This window comes from Schistocerca gregaria, chromosome 5 (genome assembly GCF_023897955.1).
Source record: "Schistocerca gregaria isolate iqSchGreg1 chromosome 5, iqSchGreg1.2, whole genome shotgun sequence".
NCBI classification, from domain to species: domain Eukaryota; kingdom Metazoa; phylum Arthropoda; class Insecta; order Orthoptera; family Acrididae; genus Schistocerca; species Schistocerca gregaria.
This window is the reverse complement of record NC_064924.1, coordinates 336,207,754-336,222,457: the sequence shown is the minus strand read 5'-3', so window position 1 is coordinate 336,222,457 and position 14,704 is coordinate 336,207,754.

Genomic DNA, 14,704 nt, shown 5'->3' with positions numbered 1-14,704 from the left:
TTGGCGGTTAGCACTCACTTGCATCAGTGTAATGGATACCACCGTCATGTCTGAGGCTACTGTCGTGTGACAAAATCATGTTCCACTTATAAACGACCAGAACTTGGAAACAAACATCTAAAAAATAAAAAAAACAACTGGACTAGGATTTGACTCATAGCTCCATGGTGCAAGTGGATCTGATGTCGCAGCTGTCTACGAAGTGTGGTACGTGACCGATACGGTATTGAGGAATGATAAACTTTATTGAGGAGTGATACATTTCCCTATGTACATACCTATGCGCTGCACCATGTGACAGCGTTGCCAGATTCTGGTTTTCATACAAGTATTTTTAAAATGCACCCGATCTACTCTTGCTAGGCAAACTTACCAGTATATTTGAAACGGCAATACAAACTAAACGAGCAGCGATAGAAATACACCGTTTGTTGCAATATGCTTGGGACAACAGTACATTTTCAGGCAGACAAACTTTTGAAATTACAGTAGTTACAATTGTCAACAACAGATGGCGCTGCGGTCTGGGAAACTCTATAGTACGATATTTTCCACATATCCATCATGCGTAGCAATAATATGGCGTAGTCTCTGAATGAAATTACCCGAAACCTTTGACAACGTGTCTGGTGGAATGGCTTCACATGCAGATGAGATGTACTGCTTCAGCTGTTCAATTGTTTCTGGATTCTGGCGGTACACCTGGTCTTTCAAGTGTCCCCACAGAAAGAAGTCACAGGGGTTCATGTCTGGCGAATGGGGAGGCCAATCCACGCCGCCTCCTGTATGTTTCGGATAGCCCAAAGCAATCACACGATCATCGAAATATTCATTCAGGAAATTAAAGACGTCGGCCGTGCGATGTGGCCGGGCACCATCTTGCATAAACCACGAGGTGTTCGCAGTGTCGTCTAAGGCAGTTTCTACCCCGTATGCGCCAGTTCTGTTTATTGACGAAGCCGTCCAGGTAAAAATAAGCTTTGTCAGTAAGCCAAATTGTGCCCACATGCATATCGCCGTCATCAATCCTGTGCACTATATCGTTAACGAATGTCTCTCGTGCAGCAATGGTAGCGGCGCTGAGGGGTTGCTGCGTTTGAATTTTGTATGGATAGAGGTGTAAACTCTGGCACATGAGATGATACGTGGACATTGGCGTCATTTGAACCGCAGCTGCAACACGGGGAACGGAAACCTGAGGCCGCTGTTGGATCACCTGCTGCACTAGCTGCGCGTTGCCCTCTGTGGTTGCCGTACGCGGTCGCCCTACCTTTCCAGCACGTTATTCCGTCACATTCCCAGTCCATTGAAATTTTTCAAACATATCCTTTGTTGTATCGCTTTTCGGTCCTTTGGTTACATTAAACCTCCGTTGAAAACTTCGTCTTGTTGCAACAACACTGTGTTCTAGGCGGTGGAATTCCAACACCAGAAAAATCCTCTGTTCTGAGGAATAAACCATGTTGTCCACAGCACACTTGCACATTGTGAACAGCACACGCTTACAGCAGAAAGACGACGTACAGAATGGCGCATCCACAGACTGCGTTGTCTTCTATATCTTTCACATCACTTGCAGCGCCATCTGTTGTTCAGAATTGTAACTACTGTAATTTCTAAAGTGTGTCCGCCTGAAAATGTACTGTTGTCCCATGCATATTGGAACAAACGGTGTGTTTCTATCGCTGCTCATTTAGTTTTTATTCCCGTTTCAAATATACCGGTCATTTTTGTAACACCCTGTATTTTTTGAATATGCATGAGAAATCGCATGCTGACCCTAAGCGCTACATTTTTTCTTCACCCTGTATGCACCGCCGTTGGGCCCTTTTTTAAAATACATTCCTTTCTACGCCGTAGTTTCCTACTTTTGAAGATGCGTCAATAATTTTCTGCCATTAATAAAATTATTTACAACCCAAACTATGCAGTAAGGCCTCACTAATTCAGACTTCACTTACTCTGAATTCGCGATAACGTGGGCGGTCCTTTTTATCACAAAGTGAAGCGCCGCCTCACTTTGCCGGACGTCATTCGCCACTAACTCTCTGACCCTGTGGCGTTCCCATACATGTCGCCCCATCCCACACATAGATGGCCATCGATTTCTATCTTCCCGTGCTTTCTAGTCTTCTTCTGTTTCAATTGTTTCTCATTTCCTACTTAATCCCATATGACAGGCACTATTCGGTCTTCCTCTTCTCTTTCTTCACTGAGAATGGTACACCAAGGTTTTCTCTGGCTATTTGTCACATGTGATTCGAATCACATGTCCATAACCATTCATTCTTCAGCCTAGGACATTTAATGTGACAAATGTATTGTAAAATTTTGAACATATATATATTGTCATCCCAATCGCTTCATCTGCGAGCGTTACACACATAAGAATCTTGATCAAGAACAGCTTGTTGTTCCTGAGCACAAAAGACAATGGTTAATACAATATGGGAAAGACTGTAATGTGACTAAAAGCTTAGAGTATTAAGAATGACACTCTCAGCTTGGCGAGCAGCTGAAGTGAGATTAACACTGTGCCCCTTCAGACATGTGGAATAGTTCTTAAAGAAACAGGGTTGAAAGAATAGAAGATTCAGATTTCGAGGCTGCTTCGAGCCCTATAGAAATGGGGGATGTTTGTGAATTGATGGATAAAGATAAAAAAGATTTCAGCATCTTCTTCATTTGTCGAGCTTGAAATTAATACAGATTTTCTTGTGGGAAGATGAAGTGAATAATAAAAGACACTTGTGCAGATAATGGATCAATGTTTAAGATGTCGCTAATCCGGATCAGCAGAAAGTATTGCTTAACACTACTAGAGATGAGCATCATATGATAAAAGATCAGCGGACATAAGAATCTCAGTAGCTAAGGTTGAAAATATAGCCATGACATCAGCAACACGTTGTAATGCCTCCTTGTCTGCTGTGGACCATATCATTGTAGATGCAGATGACAGTAGCAAATAACTGGTAAAGTGCGCAGCGGTTGGAGTAAACGTACCACATAAATTTTCAGTATACGACAATTTTAATTTTTTAATACAAACAACAATATTTATGTGCAGCAGTGTTTATATCTAGTTTGTTAAATGTAACCTTTAAATACGTAATTTAACTTTATCCATTATTGTCATGTCATTATAGCAATTGCTTTTAAATTAAATATACTGTACAGTATTCCACAGAATATCACAACTGAAATAATTGCCACTTAATAGGTCCACGCATTGCATGCTGTCTTCCTCAATATATTAACAGTTAACTACTTCTGGAAGCGTTTCTATAAATCGAACTTTCAACAGTTTACACTTAGCCTCGCTCCAATTAGTGACAATTAATTTTGCTTCACTGTACTCCGTTTTCGAATGCGTGACTTTAGCACTATGGAAGTCTTTATGCAACATAGTGGCGTCTTACTTTCCAGGTTGGGTCCCATCAGAGTAGTACCGCAGTACTTTTGTGTCTCTTCACCTCGGAGTTTTACCGAAGGCCCAGGACGCTAAACTTGCCTTCAGATCACCATCTTAACCCCTGTTCTTCATGCGATCTCCTCTTATAATCTAAAAATAAAATATTAGAATATTTTAATGAACAAGTTAGACAACTGGAAGAAAATGCTACTCTTAGACTAGGCCTTCTGAATATTGGCCTAAAAAGGGTGAGTGGACCCCATTTCATACCACCTTACTTTCTAAAATACCTTGGGAGACACCGGGAATCGAACCAGGGTCCTCCTACAGCTAAAAGGAGAGAAGCTTACCATTTTATATTCCATTGTGTTCGTTATTGTTCGTTGAATTTGTTTGGGGCGGACGTCACATGACTCCCGTTCAAATTCATTATTGATCCTTTCGCTCTTGTTTTATTTATTACAGATGGCAGCTACACCTCTGGACCTATGACCGAAAATACTTTTTTCTTCCGAGAGGAGGGTCGGGAGCAAGGAAGGCTGACGTTGTCTTGAGGCGTGGCCTCAGTCCGCCCCCGGTAGCTGAGTGGTCAGCGCGACAGACTGTAAATCCAAGGGGCCCGGATTCGATTCCCGGCTGGGTCGGAGATTTTCTCCGCTCAGGGAGTGGGTGTTGTGTTGTCCTAATCATCATCATTTTATCCCCATCGACGAGCAAGTCACCGAAGTGGCGCCAAATCGAAAGACTAGCACCAGGCGAATGGCCTACCCGACGGGAGGCCCTCGTCACATGATATTTCATTCCATTTCCGTGCCCCTTTCCCGCACTCCGAGAACCAAGGGAGGAAAGGGGTCTTACATGTCGGTGCGGTACGTGCTAATCGAACTTTTTTAACGTGGAATTACACAAATGACTGACAGTTAAAAACGGATACGTGATTGGTGAGAAGTGTATTGCCACTTGGAGTACCAGCCCCCACAGAAGCTAATCATTATACAATATTTACTAGTCACCTGTAAACTTACATGAATATCATAATTTTGTGGAATTATCGTTATATTAAGATAATATGCCCACGAATATCAGCAACAGTCTCTAAACTTGGACACCTGTTTGTGCGGTTAGTGGCATCGTTTACTTATTCCTTCAACCTCTCTATCAATTGCTCTTCAGCCTTGTTATCGCTCACTAATTTTTCCCATTTGATAAAAAGAAAAATACTTGGCTATATAATGAATGTGCAGAGACTTCACTTTCGTCTAGAAGAACACGTTCTTGTCATAGAAGGAAACAGGCCTGCGATGATGCAGATGGACTCTGGCTGGTAGCCAATCTAGAAACCGACTTATCCTACTTCGTGAAATCTAAGGCATGGGTGATGGAAAGTACGATAGTTCTTCCATATAGGATGATTCTCAGGCACGCCTTTTTACGATGTCAGCTCTATAGTTCGCAGCAGCAACAGCCTATAGATGAACGTCGTCATATGTTAGGACTGGCATCAGCGTCGTATGTGTCTCTCTTGAACCCTACTTTCTTAATAGTTACAGATGTAGAGTTTGCTTACTGGGTTGTATGATGAGGGACGGTAGTAATCAACAGTAACGAATATTCATCATTTCCTGACTCAGGCAACACATTTCCTGAAACTTCACAACCATTTGAAACTACGTCCCAGACTGGGTATCGAACCCGAAACCTTGGCCTTCTTCTGGCAAGTGCCCTTGCAGGAGTGCTAGTCCCACAACATATGCAGAAAAACTTCCATGAAGTTTGTAGGTGGGAGATGAGGTACTGGTAAAAGTGAAGCTGCGAAGACGGGACGTGCGTCGTGTGTGGATAGCTTTGACGGTGCAGCACTTGCTCGCGAAAGGCAATGGTGTCAGTTTCGAGTCCCTGTCCGGGGCACAATTTTAATCTAGAAGGAAGTTTCAGCTATATATATCTATCTTCATGATTACTTTGCAATTCAGAATTTAACGCCTGGCAGAGGGTTCATCGATCCAGTTTCAAACTATTGCCCTACATTTAAATTTTTCAGCGCGACCTCTGAATTCTCTTATTTTATTATGATGACTATTTCTCCTTGTGTAGATGGGCGCCAACAATGTATTTACACACTCTGTGAAGAAAGTTGGTTATCGAAATTTCATGAGAAGATCCTGCCACAACGAAGAAAGCCTTTGTTTTAATGATTGCCACCCCTTTTCACGTATCATATCCGTGGTACACTCGCCTCTGTCTGCGGTAACACGTAACGAGCTTCCCTATTTTAAATTGTTTCGATGTTTTCCATCAATCCTATCTGATGTGGCTCCCACTACGCACAACAATACTCGAGAAGAGGACGGACAAGTTATCTGTTAGTATTCTGTTTAGAACACCTGTTGCATTATCTCAGTGTTCTATCAATAAATCGTACTCTTTGGTTTGCCTTACACACAACATTGTCTACAGGGTGTGGTAGATAAGTAATGAGACTGGCCGCCGCGCGGCGCCCCAGTCGCTCTCCACCTGTACGGCACGTGGTGTGGGATCTGAGTTAACAATAGAACCGGTTCACAGTCGCGTCGAAGCTCTGGTGCAGTGAGGGTCGAGCTTCGCGTATTACGTTGTTTGTGTGCCCGTGACACTTGTGAAAACGCTGAAGATGGATCGCACGATAGAACAGCGGTATGCAATCAAATTTTGCTTTCGCTTGGGCAAAACTGCTTCGGAAACTTTTGCTATGATTACGGAGGCCTACAAAGAAGACTCCCTATCAAGAGCTCAAGTGTTCCGGTGGTTTAATGAATTTAAAAACGGGAGGGAATCCGTTGAAGACATGGAACGATCTGGACGCCCTTCAACAAGTCGTGTGGATAAAACGGTGGCCAAAGTGAAAGAACTCCTGGACTCCGACCGTCGTTTAAGTCTCAAAATGATAGCCGATGAGATCTCCGTGAATAAATTTACGGTTCACCAAATTGTTACGCAAGATTTGATGATGAGGAAAGTTTGCGCAAAATTGGTTCCCCGAGTGCTCACCGCCGAACAAAAGCAACAACGAGTGGACGTTTGCCGTGAGATGTTGAATGATTTGGAAAATAATCCAGACTTTTTAGACAACGTAGTAACAGGCGACGAATCGTGGACATTCCAGTACGACCCAGAGACGAAAGCCCAGATCTCGGAGTGGCACACACCGGCATCCCCGCGGCCGAAGAAAGCAAGAATGTCAAAGTCCCGCATCAAGACAATGCTGATTGTGTTTTTCGACAAGCGGGGGTTAATTCACAAAGAGTTTGTCCCTCAGGGGAAGACTGTCAATGCCGAATTCTACAAAGAAGTCCTTCAGCGATTGCAAAGAGCCGTCAAACGGAAGCGACAGAACCTTGCTCAACACTGGCGTCTCCACCACTACAACGCTCCGGCGCACACAGCGTTCCTCGTGACCTCCTACTTGACCCGAATTGGAGTTGAAGTTCTGCCACAGCCACCATGCAGCCCTGACTTGAGTCCTCCCAATTCCTTCCTATTTCCGAAGGTCAAAAGATGCCTGAAGGGTCATCGTTTCGACGATGTTCCGAACATCCAACGTGCTGTCACGAAGGCACTAACTGGGATAACTCAAACGGACTACAGCGGGGCCTATGAAGTTTGGAAAACGCGCTGGCAACGTTGTGTCGACGCCCAAGGCGAGTACTTTGAAGAATATTAACGTTTTGTACAAATTGGATCAATAAATTTGTTTTTCTAAACTGAGTCTCACTACTTATCTACCACACCCTGTATGTGATCGTTCCAGTTTGTTCCTAACTGTGATCCCTACGTATTTACTTGAATTTGTGGCCTTTAGATGCGTGTGATTTATCATGTCGTACAACTGAGACTGCGAAGTCACGCAATGTTATTAGAAATTCGCCTGTGAGAAACTGACTTTACTCACCTTCCGATACTTAGTGAGAAATAAGAGCTAGTTGTGTTTCACAAGAACTATGTTTTCTGAACTCGTGTTGGCAGTTTGTGAATAAATCTTTTTTTTCCAGATAATTCATTAAGTCTGAACACAGCATATGTTCCGAAACCCTGGTGCAAATCGACGTCAGTAATGTGGATCTCGGAGTGGCACACAGCGGATTACGCCTGTTCCCTTTTTTGGGTACTTCTCTGACGTGTGTAACTCGCCAAGCCTGAGGTACGGATCTTCAGATGAATTAGCGGTTGTATATGGTTCCCAAGTGTGGAGAAATTGTATCAGCGTACTCTTTAACGAACCTGACTGGCATACAATCTGGACAGAAGGCCTTGCCTTTATTAAGCGATTTAAGCTCCTCCGCTACACTGAGGATACTCAATTACAAGTTACTCATGCTGGCAGTAGTTCGTGATTCGAATTTTAGAATATTTTCTACGTCGGTTTTGGTCAAGGAATTTCCTAAACTATGTTCACGGATTCCGTTTTAGTGGCACTATCAACAGTAACATCACCATTGTTATCGCACAGTTAAGGTACTGATTGCTGATTGCCGCTGGCAGACCAGAATATCTTTGGGTGTTCTGCTAGATTTAGAGACACAGTTTCATTGTGGGAATTGTCGAGAGCAGCTCTCACGGAGCTTTGCTCTAACTTTCGAGCTTCGGTAAAACTTCGCCAAATCCTGGGGGTGTTTTGCATTCTTTTAAATCTGGTATGTCTTTTTCATTCCTTCTCCAACAGTATTCTGACCCGTTTTGTGTACCATGGTGAGATCATTACCATCTCTTATTAATTTATTTGGTATATTTCTCTCCACTGCTGTAGCTATAACCCATTTAATCTGCGCTTACGTAGTCAGTTTGGAAGTGGAGACTGTCCCTTAGGAAGACGTCAAGTGAATTTTTATCTGCTTTTTTAAACAGATATATTTTGTGTTCATTTTTGGTAGGTTTGTATTTTACGATATTCAGTCTTGCTACAGCAACCTTCCGGTCACTTATACCTGTATCCTCACTGATACTCGCTATTTGGTAAGGATTATTTGTCGCTCGGAGGTCAAGTACGTTTTCGGAAACATTTACGCTTCTAGTGGGCTCCTGAGCTAATTCTTAAAAACAATTTTCTGAGGAAGCGATCAGTACGATCAAAACAACGCACAGTTCACTGCAGAAACTTACTTTCTAACAATACACGAAAAAGAGCGGTAAGTTTCGGCGTTCAGTTGAGGAGTGGTTGGTAGTTATCTCTTATTTGACACACACACTACAAGCTTTCCGTGCAATATGGGTCGCTAACCTGCGTAGATGATATCTATGTCGCTAACTTAGTAGGTTCTGAATTGTTTTTTACTTTTCCGAGAATAAAGAACTCAATCTTAAAGTCTGGACGCAGTTTTACTCAAGAAGAAATTAATACGGGCTACATGTCGTAGATCTCCATTTCTGTGAATTGGTTTCATATTATCATAACACAACATGTTGTGGCAAAAGCATTTGATTCGGCAGTTCACTGTATTTTCCAAGAGTACCTCACGTACCAAATTGTCGGAGAACTTACTTTATAACTGATTTGCAACATATCTAACTAAACAGATAGAGGGTGCGGCGTTAACAAAGCCAGGGACTGTATACTACGGAACAACATAATCTGAATCGTATGTAATAACTACAGGTTACAACAGGGATGGATATGAGATCCGCTGTTGTTCTTGTTATATATAAATGACCCGGAATGTACATCGATGATCTTTGTTAATTATTCAAGTGTTATAATGAAGCCCAATGGAGGAACCGCAATCCTCGAAAATGTAAATAAAGTTTTCCTCTGTAGTAATATATGATTCCTTGAAAATGGCTGTATAGGTCTCTAAAATCACAACACTTGGTCACGTAATTACAAATAATGCATGAGAGTATTGCGTTAAAAAAAGTTATTAGTCGTTTACATACAGAGCGAGGAAACCCGAGCGGGGCCAGAAAATATTTACAACAAGACTGACCCTTGTTAGTGAAGATCACAGGTGATTTTCTAAATGGCAAGTGTTGACGTCCAGACAGCACTGCGCTCGATATCTCACAGTGTGAGACACGCTTAGCGGTTGTGCCTGAGGGACAGCAGCAAGTGTTTCCAGTGTTATACAGCAACTCTCGCAGCGGGAGTCTTATTGGAGTCACCTGGTCCTTCGTTTTGTACCGCAGGTAAAAATCAAAGGGGGAGAGGTCAGGCGATAGATGGTTAACTGATTGCACTGCCTCTGCTGTCGATCCTCTCCTCACCGAACCAGTGCAGGCATGCGTATTCAAATACAGCTGCGGCTTACAATGCCTATGTAAGAGAACAAGGGTCTGGCGCAATTGTTAAATCGGTTACTGCTGCTACAATGGCAGGTTATCAAGATGTGAGTTTAGGCGTGGTGCATTTGTCGGCGCCCGAGAGATGGTACACAGCATCTCAGAGGTGGCGATGAAGTTGGAATTTTTCGTACGACCATTTCACGAGTGTGCCGTAAATGTCAGTAATTAAATCTCAGACATCACTGCGGCCGGAAAAAGACATTGCAGGAACGGGCCCAACGAAAACAGAAGAGAATCGTTCAACGCGCCAGAAGTGCAACCCTTCCACAAATTGCTGAAGATTTCAATGCGGGACCATCAACAGGTGTGAGCGTGGAAAACATTGAATGAAACATCATCGACATGCGCTTTCGGAGCCGAAATCTTTCGCTGGCTCTATTATTATTTGCTTTGTTTTATTATTACTCGCGTAACAATTAATATATGAAATAAAATATGTTACTACGAAAAGAGCCCCGAAATACCTTTTAGTGATGCTGTGCTGTGACTTTCTTTGGATCATTAATTTTCAACAAAACAAAATATACTATGTTATTGTTCTGGATCTGGCTTTCTACTAAAGGAACATTTTTTCGTTACTCCAACTCACTATAAAGTTCAACATATCTTCCTTACTTTATAGTTATTGAAAAGGTTCATGCAAATTATTTCGTTATCAATACTGATGTCACAGTACGCAATGACTGTTCAACATCAAAAATTTACAGTCGATTTTTGTTAACAGTAAAACACCAATAATTACCACGACTAACACGAGAACATGAGACTATTATAGGAGAAAAAGATGATTTCACTATAATGTTTGCCAGACCAGAACTACGCACAGCAAGATTTCTTTTATGTTATGAAGATAAATTATCTTTTTGCACTGTTAGTAACATATTATCAGCAGCCCACGTCAACCTGTAAAACACACCATAAAATCTGCTGCTCTGTTCTTCAATTTCGAAAGCTGAAAGAAATAATATTGCTTCACTATTACCTGCCCGCTTCTTTGCGGTATGATAGATTTCATTTAATGCAGTTTGAATGCGCCGCGGCAGCGGCTCGTTCATTCGTAGCGCATCTCTGCACCACGAAAAATATTTAAATAACTGAAAATGTCTTAAAGGGATGGGATAAAATACCAGGCCAGCTTATTACAAATCATAACACAAGGTTTCACTGAGTAACTCTATTCAAAACATTTAAACAAATCAATTAATTACACACCTTTCCGAGAATATATCTAATGGCGTCGCTCTCACAATCTTGATAAAAGAATGCTACGCAAGCGTACAATATAACGTCACACGCTATCCTACTCACGTAACTCCAAGAAGACGACAGAGAAATTGATGTTCTTTTTTTACTATATATACTAGTCACCTATCCTCATCTTTGTTTGATATTTAATAAGCGTCGGCTGTGGCGGTTGCAGTACTCGCCGACACAGATATTATCAAAATAAAAAAAGTACATAACTTTATACAAGAACAAAACATGACACACAATGTTTTCTCCTTATTACATAATATGTCTTTTGCTAAGAGACGTTACAATGCCCCCTGGCAGCAATTGACTAACGTTAAGAATGTTCGGCAGTATGCTGCCACTAACGTCCGTTTTGTCATTGTTTGTCACCTTATTTGGAATACTCACTATTCACTTGTTTGCTCTTTTGCACTATAGTTTTAATTACACTCTTTATGGTTTTCTCACACTTTGCGAGGTGACCGTAAACCTAGTCCCAGGGTCATTACAGTTTTCTGGCTCCCCCATTCGGGCTGTGTGCGGTCAGGAAACCTGGGAAAACTGCGCCTGGTTTGTCGTAAAACGCAGTCTGATTGTTCATCAAAAAAGGTTGTAATTTATCAAATGTTCTCAGATAACAAAGGTTATTTATGACAAAATGTTAAACTTTTAGTCCCCTTGTTGTAAATATACCTTCTACACTCTTTCACATTGGTGGTAATATTTGTGTTCCGTGTCACACTGAAAGTCAACCATTAAATAGTTTTACAGTAGTGTAATGGATTGTCTCTACACTTACTCACGAGACATGTTCTACCATGGTATGGCATTCGTGTCAGTTTTCTTCACTAATATGAGGAAAACATATAACATATATCATCGAACAAATGAATAATATGAGTTTATACACAGTAAACTAAAGAAACAAATGTCAGTCACGTAATTTCGTGTCCAATAAATCATTTTCATATTAGTACATTAACAGCGTAGTTGGTAATGTTCGGCTGAATGTCGACAAGTAGTACGAAGCGGCGGCGCGAAGCAATTGTTGCGTAGCGTCGTCTGGAACGCGGCGTGCCAACGACCGCTGGGGTCGACGTCCTGTCCACCGTAACAGCGACGGCGTGTTGGGGTGGCGCCCGCGGAGCCGCGAACAGCGCAAACCATTCACCGTGTTGCAGTTGTTTCCCGCGACCGGCTGGCTGGCGGCACGGCACGCGTCTCTGCTTCTCCGCATAGCTCCCCGTCACAACGCATGAAACAAATATTCCACAACGGTGTACTGTCTTTAAGGATACAGATTATTAGCTGTGGAAGAAAATTCAACTTGGTTAAAAGCGTTTATTGTTCAGTAAGCCGTCGTTTCGCTGGTATGCACAGGCTGTTTTTGCGTGATAAGGGCTTTCTTGTGGCTTCACAAGTGAATCGCATTGTGACACTGGTATTTAAGGTTCGTCACACGCACGTTGTACTACACACTTTCATTTGTTCTCACAGTCGATACACTGCCAGAGCGTCTCTCAACACGCGAGAATGTTTCGGTTCACACACACTAAATGTTTCCTTCGGGCGATGTTTGTTTGAATAGGCTCCAAACGAATCACTAACTACCGGTTTTACACACAGTAAATTTATTGTTCGTTGAGCACTGCACTATGAAAGTTAATCACTCAACACTTGACTTATTCCGACGTATATATTGGTGGAAATACAACAGTCATTTTCTGTCCCAGCTACACACAATATTCCGTCCTTTCCAAGGTTGTTTATGCATACAGTTTATTTTTAATGCATATCAACTGTTCTTAGCATAATCATTCTCATCTACATTGAGTCCATTGTGTTTACCATATCATTACACACTTTTAGTATTGTTATTAGGCATATATGGCTTTTTTGTAATTATTTAAAGGTGTGTGATTTTTGGTACATAGTTTTCTTTTCATTTTTCGGTGTAGCTTGCCAGGTTATCACCCATCTTACAAACAGATTTTACCATGTGCAGATCACTATTGGCAGTAACGTTTCATCACATAATTGTTTCGTACTACTAATTTTTTTTTTTTCAGTAGAGACTCTCTCTCAGGGTTCCTTAATTCTAACACAATTACACCTGTTACATTATTATATGAAATCTCATCATTAATTGTACTTACTTACTACAAATGAAAAATGATTCAAGAAATTGTTCATTATTTTGTCAACAAAAAGGTTGTTCATTGCTTGATGAGCATATACTATTTTAATGACAATAATTGTCTGTAAACAATATCTTCGATTTGCATGCTATTGCTCAGCTTATTGATTATACTTTCATGCTATGCTTACTTATTTGGGTCTTGCTTCCTCAGCATTTTAAATACACACAAATTCTTTGTTAAAGCTAAATATAAGTGAAATCGTATTACTGCTACTATTTACATCTCATAGGTCATTGAATAAACAATTTTACTATTCCATTCTAACATCTTTCGAATCTCTTTAGCCACTACTTCCCTCCTCGACCAAGGGATGGAGTAAGATGGGCGACAGTATGTTTTGTGGGGAATCACTTCTATGTGATAGTGGTACCCCTTGATTATTCCTGGTCGGTCGGTAAATACCCTGGTATTTTCCGATAGCAGCTGCGTCAACTGTTGCTTTTGTATGTTGCTTAAACTTTCAGATTCCTGTACTTTGGTTTGAAATTCATCAACATTTGTTTCAAAATTTCTATCTTCCATACTAGGATAATAGAGATCTGCCACATGTGAATAATCATTGAGGTATAGTACCCAGGGGTTCCTACATTTGATATTAATTCGGTTGCAACATGGCACAAGTACCTCCTTCAATTTCATCATAGATAACTCAAACCTTCTACCTTTATTAACTATGCTTAGTTTTCCCGAGGAGAGGGCGATCACTGTGTCCCTCTTACAGAGAATATCTACTCCCAGAATGCAGGCCACCTTTAACCCTTTAACAATGAGGAACGAGGTCACTATGGCTTCGCCCTCCTTACAAATCTCCACCTGCACCTGATACTTAGCTAATTGGCTCTGGGCACTTATAGCTCCAGACACCCTGCAATTATTTACCGGGAACGTCGGTATGCTACGACCGTTCCCCAGCGTTTTAAACAATTCTGTACTCATTACACTCATTGAGGCACCTGTGTCGATGATTATATTCACTGCAACATCATTGATTTTCGCTTCAATTACGGCTTGCACATTTTCATTGCTATCTTTCTTACATTCATGCGGTTCGGTCAGTAGATCTTTATCCATACTGATACCGTCGTTGTATCGCAGCATATGTATTCCAGGCATATTATTGTCATTCGTGTTGCTCTCACTCCACCCCTCGGCCAGCGATGGAGAGCATATCGTGGCCGATTCTAGTTTGTTCGATGGCTTGCTTGCGAGGTACTTGGACTGCTATTGTCCGCGACCTCTACTATGTGTACGTTTTGATTTGTAGGCCGCCACGACTGCACAATAGGCGCGTTTTGCAGTGGTGGTCTGTTGTTATCGTACCGGTCATTATCTTGCCGTTCTGGGCTTGGTCGCTGGTTCTGATTCCAATTGCGATTACTGTCGCTGTAATTGCTATGCCACTGACCTTGCGCATTTTTCCAGCGGTTGGTCCCTGGCAGTCCGGAATCGTACCGGTCGTCAAATCGACGCTTTTTATTATGGGACGGCTGCCCATACCCGTTCTGACTTCTACCATTATTACCATTTTGCGAGTGCTCTTGCC